At 37.4% G+C, this 15,132-nt stretch overlaps 2 non-coding genes across 2 annotated transcripts; both read left to right on the top strand.

Moving 5' to 3' along the window:
- Positions 1–5,938: 5,938 nt before the first annotated feature.
- Positions 5,939–6,045, top strand: LOC117273095 (small nucleolar RNA R71). Its single transcript, XR_004503057.1, has one exon. It is a non-coding gene; the product is annotated as a small nucleolar RNA R71 (small nucleolar RNA).
- A 4,540-nt stretch (positions 6,046–10,585) lies between these two features.
- LOC117273094 (small nucleolar RNA R71) lies at positions 10,586–10,692 on the top strand. Its single transcript, XR_004503056.1, has one exon. It is a non-coding gene; the product is annotated as a small nucleolar RNA R71 (small nucleolar RNA).
- Positions 10,693–15,132: the final 4,440 nt, after the last annotated feature.

Here is a 15,132-nt window from a genome sequence, read left to right on the forward strand (position 1 = left end):
CGCACCTGGTTTTCATGAGTACTTTAAAAATTTCGCCACAAGTTTTATAGGAGCGACCCTACTCCACACTCATATAGGTCCATCCATACAATGTATTTTGCACCCAATACACCACCTATAAAAAGGTTATGGATTATTGGATTAAGAGTTTAATAACTCAGTCTCACATTCCTTGTAGTCTTGCACTATATACACACACACCATAGGAAGATACATAATTTGATAGTACATATTTGATCAACTACTGACTTGTTATTACCCATATGAACCTACTTCATGGGATCTCCAATCACATAGGTTGGGTTACCATCATTGTCGACACATCTCAAAATGAAAAAAGTCTCAACCTCTCGATGTTTCACTTATAAGTCAAAGGATTAGCCAAATTCTCTTTTGATTACACATAATATGTATAAAAAATTCTCATCTTTAAGCAATTGCTTTATGACATTGTATCTTTAAAAAAATATGTCTACTCTTCCCATTGAAAGATTTATTTTCTTACAATAGTTATTATGCATTGGCAATCACAATTCATCGATATAATTATTGTCGATTTAACTCACCAAGAGGTTGCTTAATCAACCTCACTTTCAGGCAATTTTAATACCACAACACCCACCAAAAGTTGATCACACAATCACTATTGAGCTTTTCTCATATGAATCATAGATTCAATAGCATCACTGTATCTTTCTAATACAGTGAAAAATTCACATACAAAATACTAACTGATAGTATTTTTCAAATAAGGCATAAAATCATCTCAAATGAAATAAGACTTGACTTCTGTACAAGTGCCTTTTGAAATATCTTTCAACACATAAGATTTTTTTTTTTGTATCTTTCACAATCAAGTACCAAACAATGTTTAAATATAGAAGCAACTTTAACATGTACATAAATATTTCAAATCAGTAAGAAACGAGCATAATTCAATAATTTCTTCACCCGAAGCAACATAACTTTTCAAACCTAGAAATACAACATATTTCTGATCTTCCAATATAAATATTTTTCACAAAAAATCTCAATTTTGTAAGGCCTTATTATAAAATTAATAAACAAATTTTCTCACATTTTTCCTTCTTAGGATCAGGCTATATAACTCTGGACACCACGGTCCCACACATTTTCGAAAAATCCAGGTTAAGGAGATAAATTTTTCACAACTCATAAAGAGTTCTACTTTATAAATTACAAGCTAATAATATGGCTTCACTGACGAGCGCAAAACACACACTTAAATTGTGCTCGCTAGTCAAAGATAGTATAGTATAATATCGTGTCCACAAGGATTAGATTTAAATAGTATTCTCGTAGTTTCTAGCTTGATTGCTATCCAGGAGGATCAACAATTGAGATTTATATGATTAATAATAAAATTTAACTAAGAATCTAAAATCTACAGCTATTGATTAGTGACTATCGAAACAAGGAATAAGCAATTAAGGTTATCAGTGGAAGATGATAGAGTTTTGACAGAATAAGTGCAAGATAATTGTTCGAGATCTAACTCTAGGTAATTCATTTCCAACTTTCAAGTGAGTCTCTCGAATTCACTCTATTATTAGTAAAACGTTCAGCAAAAACTCCTCTCTCGATTAAGTCTTAACCTCACGAGATGAACCAATTTAAGCACTGTGAAGATATGCAAGAATGCGTAGTGGATCAGTCTTTAGGAAAACCTCTTTCGATTATTATCCTAGCTAGATTTAATCAATGATTCAACCAGCCTCTTTCGATTACTTAGATGAATCTATGAACTCAACCAACAATATAATGCAAAGATATCACAAGTTATGCCTCTTTCGATTACAAGAACAAGTAAATATAGATGCAACAATTAAATCTTCCAAAAATAATTCAAATACATAAAAATAGAGTTATAATCCACAAACAATCATCAATATACCAAATCCATCAAAACCCAAAAGGATCTACTCCATAGACATGGAGAAGTTCTTTACAATTGTAATTAAGGTATCGAAAAACATAGATTCAATCCAAACCCGGATCTTGAGTGAGGAAGGAATGATGAAATCCTTGTGCTTGTGTTCTTCCAACTCCTCATTAGCCTCCTTGACCTTCTTAGGTCAAAAATCTATCAAAAGTCCATCTAAAATGGCGTTTTGGTGTATTTAAGCCGCCCCTAATAATCCTCAGACGAAATTACCCTTTTTAGCGGAATTGGGGAGTCACTCTAACATTTTTGGGCTACCATGCCGCATGCCGCGCCGCCCCATGCGGCGCGCTTGTGGACAATTCCAGAACGATTTGCAAAATGAGTTCTGGGCATATTTTGTACTGCCGCGCCGCACCATGCGGCGCCCCATGCGGCGCGGCTGTGCATTTTTCTTAGAGTAGTTCATTTTTCCAATTTTTGACATCCAGACTTGGTCCTCGACCCCCGAACGCGATCCCGGTTTAATCCCTTAGGCTTCTACTCAGACTTCAAAGCTCCAAATAGCTCGAATTTGCTCCGCAATATCTAAATAACTCGGAATCACTCCTACACGACATAAATCACATAATAAGTGTAAAACACTACTAAATAAAGATCAACATAAGTAAAGTGCAGTGAATTAGAGTGCAATAAGCGACTAAAATACATGTTTCTAGACTACCATCAACACCCCATACTTAAACCATTGCTCGTCCTCGAGCAATCAAACTACACTTCACATAGACACCTTTTTAAACAACTCTCCTAACTCATCACGCCAAGAGTAATAAAGCAGATTAAGTACAAGACCGTAACATCCTCTCCTCAAGATTTGACTCAAAAGCACCACACATTTTTCACAATCCGATCACTTACTCTAACACATACATCAACGACATTACCTTTCCTTCGTGAATTAAGTGCCCTCACACAATAATAGAGAGTAGTTCCAAAAAACTAAAGTTTAAGAACAATTAGAAACTCAAGATAGAAAGAATTTACTCACTCTTAGAAGTAATATTCATGTGCTACAAAAGACGTACCATAAGCTTGCCCATAATGTATTACTCTACTAAGTGAGCTCATTCAGTTAAGGATCAAGTAGGACTTCATTTGGTTGTAATATAGGCTGCGGGACGGGAAGGATACATTTGGATATAGTGACTACACCTCCCTAAGCACTATAATATATACAATTGAACATCCAAAACCTCACACTTATGTCAATCCAAAACTCCACCTTCACATCCATATATGTCAACCCCCAACTTTAAGCACAAATATACCAAAGGTTACCACTATCAATGAATATTTGCACAAATATGCAACTATATTTTTTTCTAATTCAAGTGGATCTTATTTTGTTTTTTTAAAAATAATGCACCTTTCTCCTTATTTCATTAGTTTCACTCAAAATCCAACTAACACCCCACACTTTAATTTTTATAAAGTTCATAACAATTTCAAGTGCTCGCGAGAGGTAAAATGAGTAAGGCTTGTAATATGGTTGCCAAGGAAACATAATTACAGGCTCAAAGAGGTTAACTAAGATACATAACAATTAGGTGGGTACAACACATAACCGGATCAACAAAGAAATGCCTATATCACTTTCAAGACTAAATGAAACTACAATTTTGCTTTGTAAATACACGGGGCAAGTTATAGACATCAAATGCAATGTACAAAATGCATAAAATCTCACTCACATATGGCACATAACTCACTCAGGATAGGACTCATCGCCACACTCTAGTCAAAGCAATTAAGCAAAGTTAAGATCATATAATTTAAGGTACTTATAAAAGAGTCAAAAACTGAGCCTAAGCGTCACAACTAAAGCACTTACTATTCTCAAGACATAATACAATTAAGAGATATTCCTTTCATTTTAAATCATAGCACAAGATTTCCTAATCCAATAAAAATAAAAACTAATTACACTTGGTTCAAACAAAACCCTTGAAAAAAAACCGTGGTACAAAGAAAAACCATGGGGGAATTCAGACACTACCTAAAAAAAAAATCTTTTGTGTTTTTTCGTTCGACTTAATCCCTCAAGAAACCTATCGAATGACATCCATCGTCGGGGAAAATAAAAATTTTTAAAATTTTCAATCAAATGAATTACAAAAACACACAAAGACATTTATACATTCTATACATATATACATCCCCACCCCACACTTTAAATTTTGTCATGTCCCTATGATAAACAAATAAAAATCAAGAGGTAAGAAAAACTTCCCTGAACATCTAGTCGGGGTTTAAGTCGAAGTTGGGCTCCATCCCTCGCGCCCGAACTAGTGCACTCATCCATGAAGATAGCTTCTTCTCAGCCTTCTTGGGGTACACCCCACACTTATCTTTCTCATTCACTGCAGCCTTCTCTTTCTCGCCCTTTACTTTCCACACAACACTAGCGGCTAGCTTCTCCCTTTTTACCCCCGTTTCTACATCCATCTCAAAAGTCACAGTCTCCTCGCCCACTCTACGCATGAGTTTTCTCTCATGTATATCTAATATTGCTCTACTCGTTGCTAGGAATGGTCTTCCTAGGATGAGGGGGACCTCCTTGTTCTCCTCCACCTTTACCACTATAAAATCTACAGGAAATACAAACTTATCTACCCGAACTAAGACATCTTCAACTATCCTTTTGGGTATTAGAGTCGTTTGGTCTGCCAACTGCAAAGATATTAGTGCAGACATTATCTCTCCAATCTCCTTCTCCAGTTTCCTGCAAGAATATAGAGGCATTAGATTAATTGAGGCACCAGGATCATATAGAGACTTATCAAAATTAGTAGTGCCTAAGGAGCAAGGTATGGTAAAACTCCCTGGATCTCCACACTTTTGTAGTAGTTTGTTTTGTAATATTGCATTGCAATGCTCTGTGATCTTGACCACTGAGGTCTCTTCTATTTTCCTCTTCTTTGTCAGGATCTCCTTCAAGAACTTGGCATAAGCCAGAATTTATGAGAGCACTTCTGTGAATGGTAGGTTTACATGAACCTGTTTCAACACATCTAGAAATTTCTCGAACTGCTTGTCCAGCTTTTCTCTACTTAGCTTTTGGGGAAAAGGCAACACATGCATATGATTGCTTGCCTCAGGTTCCTCCCTTCTCGATTTTCCTTCTTTCTTCTTTTCGACACCATTCTTTAACTTCTCCCCGCTTTCTTTTTCATGTCTCATATATTTTTGGATTGGGGTGAGATTTTTCAACTCTTGCCCACTTCTTAAAGTTACAGCATTTACTGTTTCTTTGGGATTTCTTTCTGTATAAGTCGGGAGTGTTCCTGGGGATCTCTCAAACATTAGGGTAGCTAAGTGCCCAACCTGTCTTTCCAGGCTTCGAAAAAATGTACCCAATTCTTTTAAAGTTGTATCATGGGCATCAAGCCTCTCATCCGTCTTAATAATGAAGGCCTTCATAAGATCCTCCATGCTGGGTTGAATCGACTGTGGATATTGATACTGATGCCTCTGCTGATTTTGATAACCTGGAGCTCCTTGTTCCTGGAATATGGGGTTATTTTTTTGCCATGCATTTGCAGTACCCCCAGGTGAACTCCATGAAAAATCGGGTTGACTCTGACCCATTGCATTAAAATTATAGTTTCCTACAGCATTCACTTCCTCAGTTGAGGCTTGACACTCATGAGTAGGCTGTCCTCTTTCACATATATGACAAGCTGCGGGTGTACATTTTGCATCGAGGCTATAGTTAGCTTTCGTATTTCTTTAGCCATAGCATCAAGCTGTATTTGCGCAAATGTAGTAGCATCAACTTAGTGAACACCAGTTGATTTTCTTCTTTCCACACTATCAGAGGGCCACTAATTAGCATCTTCAGATAACTCATCAAGAATTGTAACTATCTCCTCTGGAGTCTTTTTCACAAACGGGCCTCCAACTGCATTGCTCAATTTTCTACGCGAGGTTGGTGTCAATCCATACCAAAAATCATGGAGTTGCATCCAAAGTTCAATTCTGCTATGTTGACACCTTCTAACTATCTCCTAAAACCTCTCCCATGCTTCAAAAACAGTTTCATTCTCTTTCTAGCAGAAGTTATGAATTTCTCTTCTAAACTTGCATGTATTAGCTGATAAGAGATATTTATCAAGAAATTTTCTGATTATTTCCTCCCATGTTCTAATTGATCCATTTCGCAAGCTTCGAAGCCACTGCTTCGTATTATCTTTAAGTGAAAAGAGAAATGCCCTTAAATAGACTGCATCTTGTGATACCCCATTGTATTGAAAGGTGTTCGTAATCTTCTCGAAGTCCATCAGATGTGTGTTTGGATCTTCGTTCATCTTTCCTCTGAAAATTCAGTTATTTTGAATGGTTTGAAATAAACCTTGCTTCAATTCGAAATTATTGGCTGCAATTGGATGTGGTCTAACACTTGACAATCCTTGATTGTAGACTGGTCTGGCATAGTCACCCAATGCTCTACCAGGCCTTGGTAGCGCATTCTCGAACTGGTCTTCAATCAAGGGTCGATTTAGATTGAATCTTTGACCCCTATTGTCTTCAACAGTTTCCTCAACAGCTCTATGGGCTGCCTCAGCAGCTATCCTTGTAGCTGCCTCTACCTCATTGTCATCGTTATTATCCATGCGTTCTTGGGTTGAAGGTTACCCCAAGAACCTTACGGCAAACTCTTTCTCCTTCCTCAGTTGCCGCAGGTGTTTTTCCAATTCCGTGTTATAGGCTATTACTTCTTTACAAGAAGATCGTGTCATACACTACAGACTTAACCTATTGTCTGTACACGAAGGAGAACCCGTGAAGAACAAAATAAAAGTAAAAAAAAAAAAACAAATTCCTGAATTAGCACTACAAACTATTTCAAACACTATTGATTACCAATACCTTGCAACGTCGCCAAAATTTGACGAGCACAAAACACACACTTAAATTGTGCTCGCTAGTCAAAGATAGTATAGTATAATATCGTGTCCGCATGGATTGGATTTAAATAGTATTCTCGTAGTTTCTAGCTTGATTGCTATCCAGGAGGATCAACAATTGAGAATTTATATGATTAATAATAAAATTTAACTAAGAATCTAAAATCTACAGCTATTGACTAGTGACTATCAAAACAAGGAATAAGCAATTAAGGTTATCAGTAGAAGAGGATAGGGTTTTGACAGAATAAGTGCAAGATAATTATTCGAGATCTAACTCTAGGTAATTCATTTCCAACTTTCAAGTGAGTCTCTCAAATTCACTCTATTATTAGTAAAACGTTCAGCAAAAACTCCTCTCTCGATTAAGTCTTAACCTCACGAGATGAACCAATTTAAGCACTGTGAAGATATGCAAGAATGCGTAGTGGATCAGTCTTTAGGAAAACCTCTTTGGATTATTATCCTAACTAGATTTAATCAATGATTCAATCAGCCTCTTTCGATTACTTAGAAGAATCTATGAACTCAACTAATAATATAATGCAAAGATATCACAAGTTATGCCTCTTTTGATTACAAGAACAAGTGAATATAGATGCAACAATTAAATCTTCCAAAAACTATTCAAATACATAAAAATAGAGTTATAATCCACAAACAATCATCAATACACCAAATCCATCAAAACCCAAAAGGATCTACTCCATAGACATGGAGAAGTTCTTCACAATTGTAATTAAGGTATAGGAAAACATAGATTCAATCCAAACCCGGATCTCGAGTGAGGAAGGAATGATGAAATCCTTGTGTTTGTGTTCTTCCAACTCCTCCATAGCCTCCTTGGCCTCCTTAGGTCAAAAATCTGTCAAAAGTCCATCTAAAATGGTGTTTTGGTGTATTTAAGCCGCCCCCAATAATCCTCAGACGAAATTACCCTTTTTAGCGGAATTGGGGAGTCACTCTAACATTTTTGGGCTACCATGCCGCATGCCGCGCCGCCCACATCAAAAGTTACCATTATTAATGAATATTTGCACAACAATGCAACTATATATTTTTCAATTCAAGTGGCTCTTATTATTATTTTTTTAAAAAAACAATGCACCTTTCTCCTTATTTTATTAGTTCCACTCAAAAGATACCCAACACCCCACACTTTAACTTTTACAAAGTTCGTAACAATTTCAAGTTCTTGCGAAAGGTAAAATGAGTAAGACTTGTAATGTGGTTGTCAAGGAAACATGATTATAGGCTCAAGGGGTTAACTAATATACATAACAATTAGGTGGGTACAACATATAACTGGCTCAACAAAGAAATGGCTATATCACTTTCAAGACTGAATAAAACTATTATTTCTCTTTGCATACACACGGGGCAAGTTATAGACATCAAATACAATGCACAAAATGCATAAAATCTCACTCACACGTGAGACATAACTCACTCAGGACCGGACTCATCGCAATACTCTAGTCAAAGCAATTAAGCAAAGTTAACATCATACAATTTAAGGTACTTATACAAGAGTCAAAAACTGAGCCTAAGCGTCACAACTAAAACACTTACTATTCTCAAGACATAATACAGTTAAGAGATATTGCTTTTATTTTAAATCACAACACAAGATTTCCTACTCTAAAAAAATAAAAACTAACTACACCCGATTCAAACAAAACCCTTGGAAAAGAACCGCGACACAAAGAAAAACCAAGGGGCAATTCAGATGCTACCTAAAAAAAATCTTTTGTCTTTTTCTTTCAAATTAATCCCTTAAGAAACCTGTCGAATGACATCCATCGTCGGGGAAAATAATTTTTTTTTAAAATTTTCAATCATATGAATTACAAAAACACACATAGACATTTATACATTCTATACATATATACATCCCCACCCCACAATTTAAATTGTGTCATGTCCCCATGACACACAAATAAATATCAAGAGGTTAGAAAAACTTCCCTGAACATCTAGTCGGGGTTTGAGTCAAAGTTGGGCTCCACCCCTCGCGCCCGAACTAGTGCACTCATCCATGCATATATCTTCTTCTCAGCCTTCTTGGGGTACACCCCACACTTATATTTCTCATTCACTGCAACCTTCTCTTTCTCGCCCTTCACTTTCCACACAACACTAGCAGCTAGCTTCTCCCTTTTTACCCCCCGTTTCTACATCCATCTCAAAAGTCACAGTCTCCTCGCCCACTCTAAGCATGGGTTTTCTCTCATGTGAATCTAATATTGCTCTACCCGTTGCTAGGAATGGTCTTCCTAGGATGAGGGGGACCTCCTTGTTCTCCTCCATCTTTACCACTATAAAATCTACAGGAAATACAAACTTATCTACCCAAACTAAGACATTTTTAACTATTTCCTCGGGTAATAGAATTGTTTGGTTTGCCAGCTACAAAGATATTGGTGCAAACCTTATCTCTCCAATCTCCTTCTCCAGTTTCCTTCAAGAATATAGAGGCATTAGATTAATTGAGGCACCAGGATCATATAGAGACTTATCAAAATTAGTAGTGCCTAAGGAGCAAGGTATGGTAAAACTCCCTGGATCTCTACACTTTTGTAGTAGTTTGTTTTGTAATATTGCATTGCAATGCTCTGTGATCTTGACCACTGAGGTCTCTTCTATTTTCCTCTTCTTTGTCAGGATCTCCTTCAAGAACTTGGCATAAGCCGGCATTTATGAGAGCACTTCTGTGAATGGTAGGTTTACATGAACCTGTTTCAACACATCTAGAAATTTCTCGAACTGCTTGTCCAGCTTTTCTCTACTTAGCTTTTGGGGAAAAGGCAACGCATGCATATGATTGCTTGCCTCAGGTTCCTCCCTTCTCGATTTTCCTTCTTTCTTCTTTTCGACACCATTCTTCAACTTCTCCCCGCTTTCTTTTTCATGTCTCATATCTTTTTGGATTGGGGTGAGATTTTTCAACTCTTGCCCACTTCTTAAAGTTACAGCATTTACTGTTTCTTTGGGATTTCTTTCTGTATAAGTCGGGAGTGTTCCTGGGGATCTCTCAAACATTAGGGTAGCTAAGTGCCCAACCTGTCTTTCCAGGCTTCGAAAAAATGTACCCAATTCTTTTAAAGTTGTATCATGGGCATCAAGCCTCTCATCCGTCTTAATAATGAAGGCCTTCATAAGATCCTCCATGCTAGGTTGAATCGACTGTGGATATTGATACTGATGCCTCTGCTGATTTTGAAAACCTGGAGCTCCTTGTTCCTGGAATATGGGGTTGTTTTTTTGCCATGCATTTGCAGTACCCCGAGGTGAACTCCATGAAAAACCGGGGTGCCTATGACCCATTGCATTAAAATTTTAGTTTCCTACATCATTCACTTCCTTAGTTGAGGTATGACACTCATGAGTAAGGTGTCCTCTTCCACATATATCACAAGCTGCGTGGTGTACATTTTTTATCGAAGTTACAATTAGCTTTCATATTTCTTTAGCCATAGCATCAAGCTATACTTGGCGCAGATGTAGTAGCATCAACTTGGTGAACACCAGTTGATTTTCTTCTTTCCACACTATCAGAGGGCCACTGATTAGCATCTTCGAATAACTCATCAAGAATTGTAACTATCTTCTCAGGAGTATTCTTCATAAACAGGCATCAACTACATTGTTCAATGTTCTACGCGAGGTCAGTGTCAATCCATCCCAAAAATCCTGGAGTTGCATCCAGAGTTCAATTCTGCTATGTTGACACCTTCTAACTATCTCCTTAAACCTCTCCCATGCTTCAAAAATAGTTTCATTCTCTTTCTGGCAGAAGTTATGGATTTCTCTTCTAAACCTCTCCCATGTTCTAATTGATCCATTTGGAAAGCTTCGAAGCCACTACTTCGCAGCATCTTTAAGTTAAAAGGGAAATGCCCTTAAATACACTGCATCTTATGATACCCCATTGTATTAAAAGGTGTTCATAATCTCCTCGAAGTCTATCAGATGCATGCTTGGATCTTCGTTCAACTTTCCTCTGAAAATGCAGTTGCTTTGAATGGTTTGAAGCAAACCTTGCTTCAACTCGAAATTATTGGCTGCAATTGGAGGTGGTCTAACACTTGACAATCCTTGATTGTAGAGTGGTCTGGAATAGTCACCCATGCTCTACAAGGCCTTGGTAGAGCATTCTCGAACTGGTCTTCTATCAAGGGTTGATTTAGATTGAATCTTTGACCCCTATTGTCTTCGACAGATTCCTCAGCAGCTCTATGGGCTGCCTCAGCAGCTATCCTTGTAGTTGCCCCTACCTTATTGTCATCGTTATTAGCCATGTGTTCTTGGGTTGAAGGTTGCCCCAAGAACCTTACGGTGAACTCTTTCTCCTTCTTGAGTTGCCGCAAGTGTTTTTCCAATTCCGTGTTGTAGGGTATTACTTCTTTACAAGAAGATCGTGTCATACACTACAGACTTAACCTGTTGCATGTACACGGAGGAGAACCTGTGAAGAATAAAATAAAAGTAAAAAAAAACTGAATTAGCACTACAAACTATTTCAAACACTATTGATTATCAATCCCCGACAACAACGCCAAAATTTGACGAGCACAAAAATACACACTTAAATTGTGCTCGCTAGTTAAAGATAGTTTAGTATAATATCGTGTCCACATGGAATGGATTTAAATTGTATTCTTGTAGTTTCTAGATTGATTGTTATCCAGGAGGATCAACAGTTGAGATTTATATGATTAATATAAAATTTAACTAAGAATCTAAAATCTACAGCTTTTGACTAGTGACTATCGAAACAAGGAATAAGCAATTAAGGTTATCAGTGGAAGAGGATAGGGTTTTGACAGAATAAGTGCAAGATAATTGTTCGGGATCTAACTCTAGCTAATTCACTTCCAATGTTCAAGCGAGTCTCTCGAATTCACTCTATTATTAGTCAAACGTTTAGCAAAAACTCCTCTCTCGATTAAGTCTTAACCTCACCAGATAAACTAATTTAAGCACTGTGAAGATATGCAAGAATGCGTAGTGGATCGGTCTTTAGAAAAACCTCTTTCGATTATTCTCCTAACTAGATTTAATCAATGATTCAACCAGCCTTTTTCGATTACTTAGAAGAATCTATGAACTCAACCAATAATATAATGCAAAGATATCACAAGTTATGCCTCTTTCAATTACAAGAATAAGTGAATATAGATGCAATAATTAAATCTTCCAAAAACGATTCAAATACATAAAAATAGAGTTATAATCCACAAACAATCATCAATACACTAAATCCATCAAAACCCAAAAGGATCTACTCCATAGACATGGAGAATTTCTTCACAATTGTAAACAAGTTCTTTACAATTGTAATTAAGTTCTTCAAATAGTAGAAAGGAGCATAAATGCCCAAAACGACTGGTCGGGTCGTTACATTCTCTCCCACTTAAACATACGTTCGTCCTTGAACGTGCCAAGACTTGTTTCCAAGCCATTGAATCACTATTCCACCTTACCACGCACATAACCGGGGGTGATACCATGCCACCCTATTCCATATAGGCCTGACAACACAACACAATTGAAGATCATTACTTTAACCTTAGTCCGTAAAACTTAGCCCAATTTCCAACATCCAGAATTTCTTACAAGACCCGAGTCTCACATCTACGCACTGTATAAGTCAGAAGAAGCTGTATCAAGCCATAACAATAACCCCAGATATAATAACATAACATACTACACAACTCGAATACTCGCAGCACCATTTCCGATCACAGTAACTACTCAAAACCAACTCGGTACTAGTATTAAACCCCATATCAAACAAAACCTCGTTCCCAAAACCTTCGTACACTACTGATAGTGAAAGAAACACGCAGAATCTCATGACCCCTTATCAGATCAACAAGTCATGGAGCTCTCTCGTCCCAACCAGAACCATAATAACTTTCTAAGCCGACTTTCGATATCATCCTCCCAAATATACCGTAATCAAATTCGATAGTACACATTCTAGGTCCGATGACCTTATATTATCAAACACAACTATTTCACATACACGCCACATCAATATATCTCAAGCCAAAAATTGTGCAATCCGTGCACCCAAAAATGGAAAATATCTCAAAGAAGAGAACTGTTTCGTAAGTTCAGCTAGCACCACCATAACCTAATATTTACAACCAACTTCTCAAATTTCGTGAAGAGGATAACCGTAGGCACATGTGCACAATTCCTCAAATACGTTGCTCAAGTAAGTTTTATCGTAGAGGAAGGAAATCAATGAAATCAGATAAATTATCAAAGAAATAAAATTCCCACACACTGCATGGACAATTGCCTCGGTGCTCGTACATGGGCTCAAACCCCATACATATGCGCACTCATAGCGCGTAGCTATCAAAAATACTTAACGCAACTTGTGCCTCCACTGACTTTAAATAAAATGCTCACCTCAAACAGGCCACAACCCTGAAACAATATGCTTGTGAGAACTCCCAATCTCCAAATTCATAGAACACTTGAATCACCGTAACGGATCCCAACTCCAGCACTCGAATGACTAACACATCTTCCATGCACGATCATCCTATGAAGAATACTTCCATAATTCTTCCGTGCCACATAACATTAATTGGAATATCAACAGTCTATCAACCAGGTGAGTACCGCAATACTGATGAACATCCGTAAGTCAAAACACAATGCGTCTTTTGAAATACGCACCATTCTCAGGGATAACCGAGTAGTTATAACATTCATCTAAATATCTGAAACTGACTATTCTGTCCAAAATTCATGACCTTCCCTTTAAGAATGAACTGCCACCTTGTACATGTAAATTTTAATCCTGCACAACACACGACATCTATCATGCCATCATGTGACAAGCACAAGAATCTCATTATAAATTCTGAGTCACCAGCAAATTACATACCCGATTAGTTAGAAACCTTCCATTTACTCACTTCCAAGTGGAAATCACAATACACAACATGTTCCTCACGCCGGTAGAAAATATCCATCTCAAAACATGGTAGAGACCATCAAGAACACTTTGAAATCCTTTTGCACATAATCAACTATCAGAACTAAATTCCTCTAACTCGACCAAGCCACACAGGTCACCAAACCCAAGAATATTGCCGCCAAACATATGTAGAGCCTCACCACATCATAATTACCCTAAAGAACCGAGCATACCATTACCATACTGGTGTAGCCTACTACCCAGTTGTTCTATTTTCTTCGAGTTTCTTCTTAATTACCCTCAAGTTGACACTTCTCCTTGTAAGAACACTACGATCCTTACCCAAAGCTCACTAGAAGACATCCTAACATAAAATGACACCTCCTTAAGGCCCATAAGCCGTTGTATTCTTCTTAAGCACCCCCATAAGTACCACAACCGAAACACCCACTCTGAAAGTACCTTATGTGAATTTAAAATTGTTCTTTTACCTTTCTTGTACTGGAATGTAGAATCTACAGTCATACAGAATTACCGTACGTCCCGGCACCATCAAATGCAAATCTCACAGTTTATCCATACACAAGTCCGGAGAAATCCTCAATTGCTATATATAAATCTCGAACCCATTAGAACTTTCTCGAGAGTCACCCACTTTGCTCAAATCCAAATTACACCGTCCAAATGGGCCGAAACACACATGCCCCATTAGTATTACAATACTCAAAGAAGTAACTCTGCTTTAACACCACCAATAGATTTCATACTCCCTGCGCACTACATCCTTCAAATAACAACTTGATCATTCCATGATTTTCATATACTCATAAAGCGCAATATAACCCGTATTCAGAAATTTCATTATTCTAGTTTTCATCGATCTTAACCTCTGAAAGTCATAATTAACCCACAAGTATGCCTCGGACCAAAACCAAAACAATACATAACCGCGCAATCAAATCGTAGATAACAGACTCCCCCACTTCGCTCAAAGCCATAGAATAAAACATATGATAACTCACAATACCCATACCGTATTACTGCCATGATACTGCAGTCAGTCCAATAGAAATTCTTCTCAAGCTCATGCAACACCGATCATAAAATACCTCAATCATCCACTAAGCTCGCATTTTTTCTCTTGACAGTCAAGTCAACTTTCTCACCCAGATTCAAATTCAAATCTCAACATATACACCCCGCTGGTAGAAAAGAAACTCTTCATCCAACATTATAATGATCGCACATCCGTAGTTTACCCCGTAGGTGATAACCCACTTGCTTAGCTTCAAACTGACATCTCTCCATAACCTTTCACA

The sequence above is a fragment of the Nicotiana tomentosiformis genome, chromosome 8 (assembly GCF_000390325.3).
Source record: "Nicotiana tomentosiformis chromosome 8, ASM39032v3, whole genome shotgun sequence".
In the NCBI taxonomy this organism is placed as follows: Eukaryota; Viridiplantae; Streptophyta; class Magnoliopsida; order Solanales; family Solanaceae; genus Nicotiana; species Nicotiana tomentosiformis.